The sequence below is a fragment of the Bos indicus genome, chromosome 1, assembly GCF_029378745.1.
Source record: "Bos indicus isolate NIAB-ARS_2022 breed Sahiwal x Tharparkar chromosome 1, NIAB-ARS_B.indTharparkar_mat_pri_1.0, whole genome shotgun sequence".
Classification (NCBI taxonomy): Eukaryota; Metazoa; Chordata; class Mammalia; order Artiodactyla; family Bovidae; genus Bos; species Bos indicus.
The window spans coordinates 80,402,223-80,415,204 of NC_091760.1; positions in this window are offsets into that span (position 1 = coordinate 80,402,223).

Sequence of the window (12,982 nt, forward strand, 5' to 3'; positions counted from 1 at the left end):
GTAACTGAATCCATATATTCTTTTTCACATCCTTTTCTGTTATCGGTTGTTACAAGATATTGAATATAGTTCCCTGTGCTATAGAGTAGGTCCCTGCTACCTATTTTATATATGGTAGTGAGTATATGTTAATTGCAATACCTAATTTATCCCTCCCCTACTTCCTCTTTGGTAACCATAAGTTTGTTTTCTATTTCTGTGAATTTATTTGTGTTTTGTAAATAAGTTCACTTGTATCGTTTGTTTAGATTCCACATACAAGTGACGTGGTATGAACTTTGTCTTCCTCTGTCTGACTTAACTCCCTTAGTATGATAATCTCTAGGTCCCTCCATGTTGCTGTCAATGGTGTTATTTCATTGCTTTTTGTGGCTGAATAGTATTCCACTGTGTGTATATATCACACCTTCTTTATCCATTCATTTGTTGATGGACATTGAGCTTTCTTCCATGTCTTGACTATTTAAATAGTGCTTCTATGAATATTAGAGAGCATGTATCTTTTTAAATTAGAATTTTCATCTTTTCTGGGTATGTATCCAGGAGTGAGATTGTTGGATCATTTGTTGTTGTTGTTCAGTTGCCAAGTCACGTCTGACTCTTTGTGACCCCATGGACTGCAGCACGCCAGGGTTCCCTGTCCCTTGCCAGCTCCCAGAGTTTGTTCAAACTCATGTACATTCAGTCCTTTAAGTTTCTAAAAGAAAAACTTGAGATAAACTTGTCATTGAAATAATTCTTGCCACCATTGATATGCATTTCTCTCTCTTTCTTTGGTATTTATACTGTGTTTGCCTTAAAATTTATTGGAAATTCTCTGGTCTAACTTGAGGCCACTTTAATGCAAAGATTCCATGTGGACTCAAAAATGATATGCATTGTCCTATTGCTGAATGCTATATGTATGTATTTAGGTGCTTGCAAGTTTAGAATTATTTCCTTAGAGAATTACAGCTTTATCAATATTTATTAACTAACCTTCTTTATCTCTAGTAACACTTTTAACACCAAGTCTACGCTGTTTGACTTTTCCCTAGAATTTCTTTGTCTATCAGTTTCTCTTAACATTTCTCTGCCTTTACGCTTTAGTTTTATCTTTTACTGTATAGGCTGAGTTTGTTTCTAAATACATCTAAAAACTCCATATTAAGAACAGGTGGCAAGAATACATAGAGGAACTGTACAAAAAAGATCTTCATGACCCAGATAATCACGATGGTGTGATCACTCACCTAGAGCCAGACAACCTGGAATGCAAAGTCAAGTGGGCCTTGGGGAAGCATCACTACAAACAAAGCTAGTGGAGGTGATGGAATTCCAGTTGAGCTATTTCAAATCCTGAAAGATGATGCTGTGAAAGTGCTGCACTCAATATGCCAGCAAATTGGGAAAACTCAGCAGTGGCCACAGTTCTGGAAAAGGTCAGTTTTCATTCCAATCCCAAAGAAAGGCAATGCCAAAGAATGCTCAAACTACCACACAATTGCACTCCTCTCACACACTAGTAAAGTAATGCTCAAAATTCTCTAAGCCAGGCTTCTGCAATACGTGAACCGTGAACTTCCAGATGTTCAAGCTGGTTTTAGAAAAGGCAGAGGAACCAGAGATCAAATTGCCAACATCCACTGGATCATGGAAAAAGCAAGAGAGTTCCAGAAAAACATCTATTTCTGCTTTATTGACTGTGCCAAAGCCCTAGACTGTATGGATCACAATAAACTGTAGAAAGTTCTGAAAGAGATGGGAATACCAGACCACCTAACCTGCCTCTTGAGAAACCTATGTGCATGTCAGGAAGCAACAGTTAGAACTGGACATGGAAGAACAGACTGGTTCCAAATAGGGAAAGGAGTACGTCAAGACTGTATATTGTCACCCTGTTTATTTAACTTATATGCAGAGTACATCATGAGAAACACTAGGCTGGAAGAAGCACAAGCTGGAATCAAGATTGCTGGAAGAAATATCAATAACCTCAGATATGCAGATGACACCACCCTTATGGCAGAAAGTGAAGAAGAACTAAAGAGCCTCTTGATGAAAGTGAAAGAGGAGAGTGGAAAAGTTGGCTTAAAGCTCAACATTCAGAAAACTGACATCATGATATCTGGTCCCATCACTTCATGGCAAATAGATGGAGAAACAGTGGAAACAGTGACAGAATTTATTTTACCTAGACAGCATATTCAAAAGCAGAGACATTACTTTGCCAACAAAAGTCCGTCTAGTCAAGGCTATGATTTTTCCAGTAATCATATATGGATGTGAGAACTGGACTCTAAAGAAAGCTGAGTGCCAAAGAATTGATGCTTTTGAACTGTGGTGTTGAAGAAGACTCTTGAGAGTCCCTTAGCCAGCAAGGAGATCCAACCAGTTCATCCTAAAGGAGATCAATCCTGAGTGTTCATTGGAAGGACTGATGTTGAAGCTGAAACTCCAATACTTTGGCCACCTGATGCAAAGAAATGACTCATTTGAAAAGACCCTGATTCTGGGAAAGATTGAAGGCAGGAGGAGAAGGGGATGACAGAGGATGAGGGGGTTGGATGGCATCACTGACTCAATGGACATGAGTTTGAGTAAACTCCAGGAGTTGGTGGTGGACAGGGAGGCCTGGCATGCGGTCGCGAAGACTCGGACAGGACAGAGTGACTGAACTGAACTGAATTGCAAAGCCCCATATTCTAACTGGAGTTTAGTTCAACCACATTGTTCTTTTATCTCAGTTTTTTTCCATTTTTGCACTTCTCCGATGTTCCTTTTTAATTCCCTTTTCTTTCCAGCTTTTGGATCAACTCTGCTGCCCACTCAGAAGGTTCTCAAGAAGGAGAAACAGGTCTCCTCCTTGAGCGCCCCAGACTCCTTTCTCCTTCTCAGGGATCCCGGACTTCTTATCAACCTACCTAAGAAGTGACTCTCTCACAGTCACTGGACCTTAAAAGGTTGGGAAGATCCCCTGTAGAAGGAAATGTCAACTCACTCCTGTATTCTTGCCTAGAGAATCCCATGGACAGAGGAGCCTGATGGGCTGCAGTCCATGGGGTTGCAAAGACTGAGACGTGAGCGAATGACTAGCACATTGTGTGCTACTCACACCCCACTCAACTTATTTCCTTCCACCAGTTTGGAAGTTTTTTGGAAGTTCCACTTTTTGGGCTATCTGTACTTACTTCACACTCATTTAACTTAACAAGATCCAAAGCAAACTGGATGTTTATCTTCCTTCTCAATAACAAAATAAAATTAAAATGCTTTAGGAAATTACTAATTTCACCCTACACATCATTGTTTTCCAAGATTTAAATTTTATCTTTATTTTTTAACACCACAAATTGAATTTTATCGTTAATCTCTTTTACAGTCAATATCTGCCTAGTTTTACCAAGTCTACACAAGATTACACTGTTCTCATTTGAAATTTTTAGTTCTTGGATTTTCCTTCTGGAATTCTTTTCTTTTTCTGAAGAACATCACCCAGATATTCTTTAGTAAGAGTTTGTTGGAAGTGAAATTTTTTTTTCTGTCTGAAAATATCTCTAATTTACTGTTATTCTTGATAGATGATTTCACTACATATGCAATACTATCTTGACAATTATTTTCTCTTAGCACTTTGAAGATATATCTTCTAGCTTTGATTGTTGTAGTTGAGAAGTAAATTATCAATTGTGTAGATTTTTATCTCAACTATTTTTAAGATTTTTGTGTTCAGAGTTCTACAGTTCCTCTACAATGTGCCTCAGTGAGAATTTCTTTTCCTCTATTCTGCTTAAGATTCACTGTGCATTCTGAATCTGAGTTTTGGTGTCTTTCATCAGTTGCATAAGCTCCTCAAGTGTTTTTGCTCTTCCATTCTCTCCTTCTGAAATTCTGATGAGCAAATTAGAGATTTGTATTCTATCATCTTTGTGTCTAAATTTTTTTGAACATGTCCATCTTTTTGTGTCATTCTATTCTTTTTTTCCATATGATTTCTTCTACTATATCTTAGAGTTCAATAACTCTTCTTTCTGCTGTGCCTAATGCACTGTTTAACCCATTCATTAATCTTCTAATGTTATTCTATACGTTTTTTAAAATAAATAAACATTCTATAGTTAGATTTTCCTTCAATTCTGCCTGGTCAAATTTTACTGTTTTTGTTTATCTGGGCTGGTTTGGTAGATCAGAGGAGGCTCTGGCAAAAGCCAGATTGTGATGAGGGATGGTGGAATCATGAGCACAGAAAAAAGTCACTTGAGTACAGAATCATGAGTACAGAAAAATCAGCAAAGCCTAGCATAGAAGCCCATATTCAGTAGCAAGCACTAAAGGGGAGAAATTAATGGATAAAATTCACAGTGCTGTACTTTATACTCCAGTTGCTCAAAGTGTGGCGACGCCCCAGACCTACTGGCTCAAAACCTTCATGTTAACAAGGTCCCCAGGGAATCTGCTACTGCTGCTGAAAAGTGCTCAATCACGTCTCTTTGTGACCCCATGCACTGTAGCCCACCAGGCTCCTCTGTCCATGGTCTTCTCCAGGCAAGAATACTGGAACGGGTTAGTGTTTCCTTCTCCAGAGGATCCGCTGCCTTGGCAGGCGGATGCTTTACCACGAGCGCCACCTGGGAAGCCCATGCCTGCTATTGAGATGCTCCCATAGAGTAACTAACTATCTTGATTTACTCCAGACTGAGCTGGGGTGTGGGGTGATTGTCCCCATCAGTGCTAAAACAAGATTGTCTCAGGCAAAGAGGAGTTCTGGTCACCCTAGAAGCACTATGTTAAATGGTCCCAGCTAGTTTCCTCAGGCGGAGAAGGCAATGGCAACTCACTCCAGTACTCTTGCCTGGAAAATCCCATGGGCGGAGGAGCCTGGTAGGCTGCAGTCCATGGGGTCGCTAGGAGTCAGACATGGCTGAGCGACTTCACTTTCACTTTTCACTTTCATGCATTGGAGAAGGAAATGGCAACCCACTCCAGTGTTCTTGCCTGGAGAATCCCAGGGACGGGGGAGCCTGGTGGACTGCAGTCTATGGGGTCACACAGAGTCGGACATGAGTGAAGCGAGTTAGCAGCAGCAGCAGCAGTTTCCTCAGGGGTCCAATGCACGGGTTAAGGGAGAACTATATGTGAAAATGTAAAGGATTCTATTACTGGAGGTCCAAGTGGAGAATCACGAAGGAGAAAGTGCTTCCCTGTTTATAGAAGAGAGCTTTGGATATGGACGGTAAGCAGGGAGGCAAGGGCAGAGCCCCAGGTGGTGGTCCTGGAGACAGCAGCTTTCTCAAGCATGTGTGTCGCCAGGGTGTTACCCCTGGCTACACTGTGGAAAGCCTGAGCGGTACCAGGACATGGTGGACGCGGAACCACAACAGGCAACCGGCAGTGGTGTAGGGCTTCAGTCCCTGGTCTGGAGAACAACAGGAACACCTGTGTGGAGCAGAGGGGTCAGAGGTTCAGAGGTAGTCAGCAAGGAGGCAATTTGTACAGACCAATGGATGACCCAGAGAAGGTAGAGAGTAGCATTCAGAGCAGAAATATTCAGAGGGACAGAGGGCATGTGGCTGATAGGTGAAAGTTGACATCCCGCTTCTGGTTACTAGGAGGCTGTAATATCAGAGAAGGGCTGAGTACTTGCCACAGGAAAGGTAGGCTTTCAGGACTTCACTCGGGCTGCAAAGTCAACCATGAAGGAGGGGACTGTTACCCAGATTTTCTGCCACCCAGAAGTCACCATTGGGAATAAGATGTGGTTATACCTTCCATCTGTTCTCTCAAATGTAATTTTTCTGCTGAAAAAGCTGGGCTGTTTTGTAAGCACAAATACAAATTAAAAATTAGTCTTTGTTCTCCCTGTTGAAAATAAAAATTTCCCTCCCTTCCTTTTTTTAGAGCATTGACCTCAGAAAACTTGTGAGTACTTTTTCATCGCTCTGACATGCACCTTTCATCAGTTTTATGACCCAGGGATATCTTTCTGGAAACCATCTTTTTGAAATGCAAACATCAAGGGAGGGAGCACGCTGATTACCCAGTTCCCATGGGAGGGTAAGAGCCTAATTTCAGTAGGTGCTTTGCTCCAATTTACAAAACCACCTCTTGTCATAAAGAGATGAGAAATTGGTTTCTCTTCCAGATAAACCAGTTAGCTAACACGGGTGGTCTCCCCAATTCCCACGGTAAAGTTAGGATGAACTATGTATGACAAAAGATGATGTTAAGAGCTCTTACTTGAGAATTAGTGATTGTTTATCCCTGTGTCTAATGATTTGTATCTGCCTGGCTCTATAAGGGAGTGTGAATCCTTTCTGTCTTTGAAACCACAGGGTAAACTGCCTGTGATACACATCACATGGTTTAATGCTTTTTCAACAATGAAAATGTTTTCCTTCTTTTTTACTTTTGTGGAAAGGTTTTCTAGGCTAGGAAGAGGATTTGTTTTTTATTCTATTTTCCCAACAGTTTTCAGTAGAATGAGACCTAACTAAAACTCTTAAACATGCCTGGACCTGTTGGTTTCCTCCACTGAGCTCCAATGTCCTGGGACTACCTCCTCAACAGTAATGCCCTGTGTTATCAACTCACCCACCCTCCAGGGGCATAAGCATTCTTCCTGATATGCCATGGGGATGATAGAGGATGAGATAGTTGGATGGCATCACCTACTCAATGGACATGAGTTTGAGTAAGCTCTGGGAGTTGGTGACGGACAGGGAAGCCTGGCGTGCTGCAGTCCATGGGGTTGCAAAGAGTCAGACACAACTGAGCGATGGAACTAAACTGAACTGAACTGAGATGCCATTCACAGGCTACGGCCGAGGTGGAGTTTGAGCTGATATATGGATTACATCCCATCACTTATGTACACAATTTTATTCAACAAAAGATGCATTGTTTCATGTGTGCTAAAACGGTTCATCCAGTCTGCAGTGTACAGATTTGCTAATTCTTAATCCTAAGGTTTTTTTGTTTTTTTTTTTTGCTATTTAACAAAGACAGTGTTTCCAAATATTTGTATCCATGTGGTCTATATAAGTAATATGAGTTAAATATTTCCATCAGCTCTATTTATTTTTTACATTTATATAGTGATTTTTCCTTTTATCAAATTTATTTCCATGAATTATCTCATTTGAGTTTTGCAGACATCCTATGGTCAGAAAGGGTGTTATTTTCCCTATATGCATGTGCTCAGTTGTGTCCAACTCTTTGAGACCCCATGGACTCCCGTGGGAGTCATGACTCCCGTGTTCATGGAATTTCTGGGCAAGAACACTGGAGTAGGTTGCTAGTTCGTCCTCCAGGGGATCTTCCCACCCCAAGGATTGAACCCATGTCTCTTGTGTCTCCTGCATTGGTAGGTGGATTCTTTACTGCGCCACCTGAAGCCCATTATCCCTATATGCCAAATAGATATACAGTTTCAAGGAGAATTGCTTTCTCACAGATAAGCAGTGAGTTCAAAAGTCCATCGTACAGGTCTCCTGACTTTGGTTTCAGGGCTCATTCCACATAGGCCACACACCTAACTTTTCAAGCGTGTTTCAGGAGCAGCTCACTAATGAATGTGCGTGTGTCTGGATAATGACAGATGAGAAGAATGGAAAATCCCAGGGCACTTGAGCTGTTGACGAGATGAAGCTTTGCTATGCTGCCAAGTGGTGATAGGTTTCTCAGGCTTTTCACCAGCAGCGAGATAGGATCCAAGGTGACACTTCTATGTTTCTTTTATCTTGGCTGAGACCTTGGGAAGAAGTGAAAAAGCTGGAAGATTTGTTATTCGAAGCAGAGACTTTTCTCAAGACTTTGGCATCCAACTTTGTTTCAATAAGCTTTCAGGAAATTAATAGGCTGCACTGCAGCCTTGGGAGCTGAGCTGGTAGCAGCTATTGGATATTTAGTCTGTTGATTAAAAACACTACTATTGGAAACCTTTTGCAAATTAAGACTTTTGTCTTAATGTTTGTTTCTGCTCTGCCGAAGGAAACGTATTTGCCTTTTCAGCTAGAACTAATTAATCACACCTGAGAAAATTGCCATCCATGATCATGATCCGCCCGCCTCTGTGAACTGTCTTTTAGAACTTTCTGTTTTTAGTTAACTTTATACCTCAGAAAACTCAAAGAACTTTTACATTGCGTGGAAGACCAAGATGTGCAAAAACACCTTTTTTGTTTTTGTGTGTGTCATAATTCATACACTGGGCTGTTGTATTGTGTTCTGCTGATCACCTATCCCAGAGCTTTGGTAGAATTGCTTCTCTAGAGAGATGAAGGGTTGGGCTCTCACTGCACTGGACAGATACGGTGGGCAGAACTGATCCTCTGAATCAAGGTTTGTTTTTCCTCACTAAAAAACTGTTCTAGAACTGAATCTTAAAATGAGAACGGACAGAGTTGGATGGTCCAAGGTTGTCATAAAAATTTAAACAAGAAAAAATTAACTGAATTAAAAAAAAAAAAGAAAAAACTGATGTGCATCCTAAAAAAAAGGTTGTTTTGGCTCGCTGACTACTTTCTGAGTGCAGGATCTGGGTTCTATTTATCTGTGTATGCCCAGTCCTGTTCCTGGCACATGGTAGACCTCAATATGTATTCCCTGTTGAATGTTTACTGACGTGGGAAAGTGTTCATGGAAGCTGTTGGATGACCAACCAGAGAGAGAGGAGAGAGAGAGAGCCCCTTTGCAAGATTAGAACCACTGTAAGCTTCTTAGTAAAATGCACTGGAATTCTATTCACATTTTGACTGGGACTGTAAAGTGGTTCGATGGTAACTGGAGAATCAGAATGAGGGAACACACAATGCAGCAGATCTTAGGGGTGGGATGGAAGCTACTAATATTGATGGTCCCACCAACTTGCAAAAATTTCTAAAAACTTTTGCTCAGAGACCCTGGAGGTAGGGCAGTCTATTTTAGAAATGATGGCTATTCATATCCTCGTGTGAAAACTTGGAGACCTTCTGCTTATTTATTCTTTTAGCCAGTTTTTACCAGGTAACTGTGCTAACAATGCAAGACTCCCTGGATTGCACAAGAGGCTTTGCTCAGGGAAATACTTGGTATCCTGGCAAAGCTGCCTAGACCCCTCTCCAGCAGCCCTGACAGTTTGACTTTGGGTCTCAAAGAGGTAGCCCATGAGAATGCACAGAATGCAAGGGAACCCATGAGTACCTCTGAAAACAATGCACCTATTCATAACTAATGGCTTGAGCAGCCCTTTAGGTGGCAGGTCCTGGGGGAGGGGAGGGATCAGAGAGATGGGCAAGAAGCCTAACAGGGGGTATAAGAGAGGGAATATAATAAACACAAGACATGGCAGCAAGCAAAGAGTGCCATGAGAAATACACAAGCAAAATTACTGTGAAATGGTAGCAGAGGGAGCAAGTACTTTCTGAGGATTCTCAGAGGATGTCATATTTTAGATATGCTGTAAATGACGGGTAAAATTTGGACAAGCAGCTTTGGGAGTGAGAAGCAAGGAGATTCCAGATGGAAGAAAGAGACAGTGAAATTGTTGAAGTGGGAAAGCACTGACTGTGCCGCAGATAACCAAGCGGTTCCATTCGACTAGAACATATGTATGATGAGAGAGGTTATTTGAGAAAAAGATTATAGAGGATTTTAAACACCAGATGAAGGCAGTTAGGCCTTATTTGAAGGCAAAATGAAAGGTATATATGGGAACAGTAGTGTGTCAGCATTTTTATCCATAGGTAGATTATTGGCATTTCTAAGGAGCTCATAGCACTTTACCAATCAGATTTTCACCAGCCTCTCTGATTCTTAGCAAAGAGCAGAGACTGTGATTAAACATTTCTCATTTCAGATATAAAAAAAGCAAGAAATATTTGAGCATGGAATACTAGATCCCAGTTAATTATCAGAGCAGACATTAGCAATCAAACTTATCAGCCCCCTTTAAATTATATCTTGTTCTTAAGGGAAGCGTAGCACTATTTATCATATATCCAGGCCATACAAGCAACCAGTCTGTTCCTAGAGTAACATTAGCATTAAAATTCAAATCTGATGTCTGACCATTTTTAGGGCAAGTTTTTGGGCAATGGAACTGAGGCAGCCTGTCCTAGGACCATGGCAGTGAAACTGGAGAAGAGGAAGTAACTTCAAAAGAGAGCTTGAGGATAGACTCAATAAAACTTGGGGACAAAAGTGATAGGCATCTGGTCCCATCACTTCATGGGAAATAGATGGGGAAACAGTGTCAGATTTTGTTTTGGGGGGCTCCAAAATCACTGCAGATGGTGACTGCAGCCATGAAATTAAAAGACACATACTCCTTGGAAGGAAAGTTATGACCAACCTAGACAGCATATTGAAAAGCAGAAACATTACTTTGCCAACAAAGGTCCGTCTAGTCAAGGCTATGGTTTTTCCAGTGGTCATGTATGGATGTGAGAGTTGGACTGTGAAGAAAGCTGAGCACCGAAGAATTGATGCTTTTGAACTGTGGTGTTGGAGAAGACTCTTGAGAGTCCCTTGGACAGTAAAGAGATCCAACCAGTCCATTCTAAAGGAGATCAGCCCTGGGATTTCTTTGGGAAGAATGATGCTAAAGAGGAAACTCCAGTACTTTGGCCACCTCATGTGAAGAGTTGACTCATTGGAAAAGACTCTGATGTTGGGAGGGATTGGGGGCAGGAGGAGAAGGGGACGACAGAGGATGAGATGGTTGGATGGCATCACTGACTCGATGGATATGAGTTTGGGTGAACTCCAGGAGTTGGTGATGGACAGGGAGGCCTGGAATGCTGCAATTCATGGGGTCGCAAAGAGTCAGACACGACTGAGCGACTGAACTGAACTGAACTGTGATAGGAACAGAGTGTCAAGGATACCTGTCAGTTCAAGTCCTCTAGGAAGCAAATGCAAGAATGAGAAATGCAAGAGACGTATTGAGGGGAATGCCTATAAAAATAAAGAGGAGAGCAGAAGTGGGTAGGGAAAGACTTCAGACCTTGATGCATGTCCAATATCCATGAAAGACAAGAGAAAAGAAGGATAATTATAAAGAAGAGCCTCAGATTTTGGTGAAACTTGGAGAACATTTTGGCCAAGCCATGGACAGGTCTATTCCCAGGATCAGTTCAGTTCAGTTCAGTCACTCAGTCATGTCCGACTCTTTGTGACCCCATGAATCCCAGCATGCCAGGCCTCCCTGTCCATCACCAACTCCCAGAGTTCACTCAGACTCACATCCATTAAGTCAGTGATGCTGTCCAGCCATCTCATCCTCTGTCGTCCCCTTCTCCTCCTGCCCCCAATCCCTCCCAGCATCAGAGTCTTTTCTAATGAGTCAACTCTTCACATGAGGTGGCCAAAGTACTGGAGTTTCAGCTTCAGCATCATTCCTTCCAAAGAAATCCCAGGGCTGATCTCCTTCAGAATGGACTGGTTGGATCTCCTTGCAGTCCAAGGGACTCTCAAGAGTCTTCTCCAACACCACAGTTCAAAAGCATCAATTCTTCGGCGCTCAGCTTTCTTCATGGTCCAACTCTCACATCCATACATGACCACAGGAAAAACCATAGCCTTGACTAGATGGACCTTTGTTGGCAAAGTAATGTCTCTGCTTTTGAATATGCTATCTAGGTTGGTCATAACTTTCCTTCCAAGGAGTAAGCATCTTTTAATTTCATGGCTACAGTCACCATCTGCAGTGATTTTGGAGCCCAAAAAAATAAAGTCTGACACCGTTTCCACTGTTTCCCCATCTATTTCCCATGAAGTGATGGGACCAGATGCCATGATCTTAAATTTCTGAATGTTGAGCTCTAAGCCAACTTTTTCGCTCTCCACTTTCACCTTCATTAAGAGGCTTTTTAGTTCCTCTTCACTTTCTGCCATAAGGGTGGTGTCATCTGCATATCTGAGGTTATTGATATTTCTCCCAGCAATTTTGATTCCAGCTTGTGCTTCTTCCAGCACAGCATTTCTCATGATGTACTCTGCATATAAGTTAAATAAGCAGGGTGACAATATACAGCCTTGATGTACACCTTTTCCTATTTGGAACCAGTCTGTTGTTCCATGTCCAGTTCTAACTGTTGCTTCCTGACCTGCATACAGGTTTCTCAAGAGGCAGGTCAGGTGATCTGGTATTCCCATCTCTTTCAGAATTTTCCACAGTTTATTGTGATCCACACAGTCAAAGGCTTTGGCATAGTCAATAAAGCAGAAAGAGATGTTTTTCTGGAACTCTCTTGCTTTTTCGATGATCCAGCAGATGTTGGCAATTTGGTCTCTGGTTCCTCTGCCTTTTCTAAAACCAGCTTGAACATCAGGAAGTTCATGGTTCATATATTGCTGAAGCCTGGCTTGGAGAACTTTGAGCATTACTTTACTAGCGTATGAGATGAGTGCAATTGTGCAGTAGTTTGAGCATTCTTTGGCATTGCCTTTCTTTGGGATTGGAATGAAAACTGACCTTTTCCAGTCCTGTGGCCACTGCTGAATTTTCCCAATTTTCTGGCATATTGAGTGCAGCACTTTCATAGCATCATCTTTTAGGATTTGAAATAGCTCAACTGGAATTCCATCACTCCACTAGCTTTGTTCCTAGTGATGCTTTCTAAGGCCCACTTGACTTCACATTCCAGGATGTCTGGCTCTAGGTGAGTGATCACACCATCGTGATTATCTGGGTTGTGAAGATGTTTTTTGTACAGTTCTTCTGTGTATTCTTGCCACCTCTTCTTAATATCTTCTGCTTCTGTTAGGTCCATACCATGTCTGTCCTTTATTGAGCCCATCTTTGCATGAAATGTTCCCTTGGTATCTCTAATTTTCTTGAAGAGATCTCTAGTCTTTCCCATTCTGTTGTTTTCCTCTATTTCTTTGCATTGATCTCTGAGGAAGGCTTTCTTATCTCTTCTTGCTATTCTTTGGAACTCTGCATTCAGATGCTTATATCTTTCCTTTTCTCTTTTGCTTTTCACTTCTCTTCTTTTCACAGCTATTTGTAAGGCCTCCCCAG